This window comes from Gastrolobium bilobum, unplaced genomic scaffold (genome assembly GCF_033153095.1).
Source record: "Gastrolobium bilobum isolate Gb01-03AN ecotype WA unplaced genomic scaffold, APGP_CSIRO_Gbil_v1 utg14059, whole genome shotgun sequence".
NCBI classification, from domain to species: Eukaryota; Viridiplantae; Streptophyta; class Magnoliopsida; order Fabales; family Fabaceae; genus Gastrolobium; species Gastrolobium bilobum.
The window spans coordinates 4,023-9,517 of NW_026897249.1; positions in this window are offsets into that span (position 1 = coordinate 4,023).

Genomic DNA, 5,495 nt, shown 5'->3' on the forward strand with positions numbered 1-5,495 from the left:
TTAATTAAATCAACTGACACATAATATTACACCTGAGACAAATAGTTTTACAGTCTCGGCCCGGGCTAAATTTTAACAAATTATATTTATTCTATATAATTATATAATTAATTATAATTTGGCCCGAATTAAAAATGTAATTTGGTCCGGGCTAAATTTTAACAAATTATACTTATTATATATAATTATATAATTAATTATAATTTGGCCCGGATTAAAATTGTAATTTGGCTCGGGCTACAATTTGTAATATGACCCTATGTAAAATTTAAAATATTTTTGATGAAAGATTTGGGTAAGTTGTATTAGGTTATGTGTCTAATTTCCACTTGTATAAAAAAAATAAATTATTTTTAGTAAAATTAAAAAAATATTTAATAAAATTAAAACTCTTCTTAGTGCTGCTTGCTCAGATGTTCTGTATTTAATATAATTTAAATATATTATGATATGAACTAACTAAAATTAAGAAAAATAAATACACATATAATTTTTTGGCCCGGGCTCAGGCTCTACCACTGTATAAAATAATATAAAATGAGAGCCGTTAATTTTTTTTGATCCAATAACTATAAAAGTAATTATAAGAAGTATTTACCAAAAAAAAAAAAAGTAATTATAAGAAGTTGTAAGGCAAAAGAAATTGTAAGTATAATCTCTCATGCATAAAGAAGGACGTTATATTTACAATATCTATTTATATTATTGAAAAATCATAAATAATACTCACACCTAAAGATTGTGTGAACTTGAAAGAGGTGATCACCCACACTAATTCCTCTCTCGTTCTATTACTAATTACTATGGAGTGATAAATTAGTCAAAATATACTTGTGAATATTAACTAATCTCAATTAAAAAAAAATTAAAAATGAACATGTTATAAAAGGGAATTTTTTTAATAGAAAAGAGGGCATAGCCAAAAAAAAGGGAACAAAATTAGATATAATTTAGACGAGGTCTATATACTCCCAAATAATTATAAAAAAAGTTGACATATTTGGTGAATCTTTCGTCAACCTTAATTATTGCTTGGGTTAATTTTGATCTTGCACAAATGCATTCATTTTCTTAACCTAAATTTTTGTATATGCACATGAATGATTGACTCTCTAAAGAAGAAGAACATTTTTAAGTAAAAGGGAAGTTTATACGATTGCCTTGTTATCAATGTCTCTTAGAAGCATATTATGGGAGTTATCATCAATATTTTTATTTTGTCTCTAAGTACGTGACTTATCAAATATTTGTTAATTATGATTTCAAAATAAATATTTAAAAATTTAAAAATAAATGTAAACTTTAATTATTTCATTAAAAAATAAAATAAAAATTACATAATATTTGTTAGTAAACATACGGGTGCATGATATTAGGATATAAGAGTAATTTCATCCAAAAACTTAAATCCATAAAAGAATAAAGTAATTCATTCTTCAAAAACTATGTTCTAAGTTGGGCTCTTTGACCATACTAGGGTCTTCCCACATTCAATACACTGATTTGATATTGGGTGGCAAGATTTTATCTTTGGGAGATGTTTTGTTCTGCATAGGGGTTCAAGTGGGTTTGAGTCATGCCCTCTCCCGCGGAACACATTTTTGTTTTTGTTTTTTAAACAAAGAGTTCCGCCCCTTGGGAACTCAAATGACTCATAATGTCTCGACGATCCTCTCCTATAAATATCCCTCCAGCCCTTTCACTCCCCTCCCATTTTTTATTTCCCATTTTGGTGTTCTCTTCTATAAACGAGGTTAGTTTATACAATTATATATTACAATGGCATAATATATGAAGGTGCTACATGATGAACGTTTGAGGGACAAATCAAAGGAATACAAATACGATGCGGGGTGAGCTTGCACGATTTAAAATCAAAGATTGCAGAGAAATTAAATCCCGGTCCAAATTAGTCAGTGTCTCGGTTAACCGGCCGGTAACATACAATTGAATTATGATGCTCCTTCACATCGCTGGAAAAATACATCTGTACAGGATGAAGATGGTGCAGCTCACGTGAATATTGATTTGGGTGCTCAGATGAACAGGTAAAAAAAACCCTAAATATTAATCACATATTATTATGTAAAATCTCTAAATATAATTAATTATACATGCCTACATTAGAATAACATAAAAAATTATCGCGTTTAATAACTAATAAAAATAATAACTAAGAATTAACCACAATATAATTAAAAATAAATAAATTTAGGAAAAATTGTTTATCCTTTTAAATAACACAACTTATATCATTTCACTCTCACAAAGAGGTGGGACCCACACCTTTGTTTTTTTGTCCACTCTTTTCCTTCTTTATCTATCTCTTTCTCTCACTTAAAATGACATACACTTTTCTCATAAATTTAACCAAGTACTAACCTTTATTTGGATTGAGGAATGTCGAGATGATGATTAATGTAGAGAAATTGGTTGAGAAGAAATTTTGAGCAGAGAGAATAAGAGGATTAAAGAAGAGTAGAGAGAATTGGAGAAGAAGTAGGGAGAAATGGAAAAAGAGGGAATGAATTATGAATAGATAGAGTGTTATTTATAGGCTAGAGAAAGGGACTTGGACGACCGAGATTGTATCACGTGACACGTTGTACAAGGGGTGGAACTCTTTTTTTTAAAAAAAATAAAAAAATAAACACATGTACCAAATGGGAGTAGGAGCTGGACTTGGGGGGGATTTCGAATTCAAACAATCCCTCTCGAGAAGGTTAGCGGAACTGTTTGAGAAATAAAATATATATATATATATATATATATATATATATATATATATATATATTTCATTAAAGGGAAGGGGCGAAACTTAAACACGCTGGGATCCTGCATATGGAACAAAATTCCCCCAACGGTAAAATCTTGCCACCCAATATCAAACATGTGTATTGAGTGTGGGAGGACCACAATATGGTCATAGAGCCTTCCAAGTAGGGGTGTAAATGGGACAAGCTGGCCCGGCCCAGCCTACAGCCTGGCCTACATTAAGCCTGGCTTGGCCGGTCCTTTCAAAAAAGTAGAGTAGGCTTAGGCTTTTAAGAAAGCCTTTTTAACAAATAGGCCGTAGACCAATTTTGTCAAGCCTGGCCCAAGGCCTTATAGGCTGGCCTATTTAATTTATTAAAAATAAAATAATATTTATTTTATGTGACACGACAAAGTACCAATACCAGTACCTATGTAATTTCTCTTGTAGACTTTATTTCAGCACCCAATAATTGTATTTTTCTTATTTTTCCCATTTCTTTGACTCTATTCCTCTATGATATACATTCTAGAGCTGGGATATTATGTTGACTTTTTCTTGTTTCTTATTTTTTTCTTATGAGAAGTACTAGTGCATGCATGAATGGAACTTTCTTTGCTCTATACAATTATTTTATTTGCTTAGTATCTACAGTGGTATGCCTACAAGGCCTGTAGGCCATGTCAGGCTTTCTTATTTTTAAAAATAGGCCAGGCTTGGCATACAAATAAAGCCTTTAATAGGCCAGCAAGCTAGATAGGCTGAATTTTTTTTTACGTAGGCTTGGGCCAGGAAGGTCAAAGCCCAGCCCAGCCCAGCCCATTTACACCCCTACTTCCAAGTCGAGCCCTGGTGCATAATAAAGAGATACATGCCAATAAATATATAAAGAAAAAATTAATCCCAAAAGTTTAAACTGCTGGGTAATGCTACATTAATATTTTTATATATCTCTAACACGCCCCCTCACATGAGAGTTCATTGGGCTTGAAGGGTAGATGATGTATCGGGCTCAACCTATCTGTGCTAAGAAACTCCACAAGACTTAATTAATTATTAATTAAATGAGGGGCAGTAAGGATCGAATTCGTGACATCGAGGCTCTGATAGCATGAAAGAATCAATTCAACCCAAAATTTTAAGCTGTTGGGTGAGGTTACATTAATAATTTTATATATTTCTCACGAAATATTTGTTGATGAAGTGAGTATAACAGTATGATAAAAATGTAAAGTAGGAGAAGTCCACAAAAATAAAAGCCAGAATATCTAAGTACCATAGGCTATCTTTTTTGACGATATTGCAATCTTTATTCTTCCTCCACGGTTCTAGGGTTTGTTTTTTTATCTTTGCATTTGTCCTGTATATATTTATCCGATTTAGTCGGTTTAATTTGTAATTCATTGGTTGAACCAATAATTCCGTAATCCAATAGTTTGGTATTCAAATCGAGTCATTGGGTCAAATTTTATCATATTTGTTCCGATCTGATAAATCGGGATGTCCAACCTAATGGTTGGTATGTTTCTGTTGGATCTGTGCCCTATCTCAGGTATTTATAAGAAAGTTACTTTAGAGATCAACGAATTACTGTGCACTATAATAAACGACATAGCCAAAAGATGGGGTGTGTGCACAATGACAGATAAGAGAAAAAGTTTAGAATTTGTATACCTTATTGACTTAACCCCTTATTTATAGATGTGTTACCTGGAAAGAGAGTACTTCAGGGCCTCTTAGGAATATGAAGAGCTCAAATCTAACTGCTTAGTTGTTTGGATAGAATCGTCATTAAAAACAATTTCCTTGTACTGTCTTTTATTGAACCTTATAAAATATGGACCTTTCTCATATCCATTCAATTTTCCAACACACTTGTGGTATCCATCCAACTACATGTTTTGAGCCTTATTAAAATCTGAAATCCGTCTTGAAATTTCTTCTTTTCCAATTAATGCCAGCCTTGCAAGCATGGACATAACAAATAACACGGATATAAATATAAAAATTTATAGGACACGATACCAAATTAGTATAAAATAACATAATAAAAACATAAATTTTAAATCAAAAGGGCAAGTTAATGTTTTGAAATATAAAATAAGTGAAAGTGTAAACATAATAAAATACAATCATTTGTCTAATTACTATGATTTTCTTATTTGTATAAAATAAAAGTTTAAAAAAAAATTGTACGACATGGATACTTAATCGTGAAGTTTGTGACACGGATTCATACTTATTCGACAAGGTATCGGTGTCTTTTGATTGCTACCTATTGCTTGATTCTTCGGAGAGGGTTGGCAATTTTTACTTAACTTGTGATGCTAAAATGGTAAGTTGTCATTTAAACTTGATGCTGTAACTATCGTATTGATTAATTCTTCATTCTGAATATTATAAAATAGTAAATTTATCCTTTTATTTTTAGAAGTAAGATCAAACAATTTTAAACTCATCATATTACTCAAAAATAAGAATATATAACAAGGACCTACACCACTGCTCATTTCTACCAAAACAGTGACAGACCAGAATTTTTTTTAACATTATTTAATACGAGAAATCATAGTTATTTCTAAAATAGCCCTGCATAAGTATACATTAACTCATTTCCGATTCAGTTCTCCAATACATAAATATAGAAGAAACAAAAAAATGATGCACTTAGATGCTATGTTACCCGGCATACGATACCACGACGTATTAATTCTAAAAAAACTATCATAACTGAGAAGAG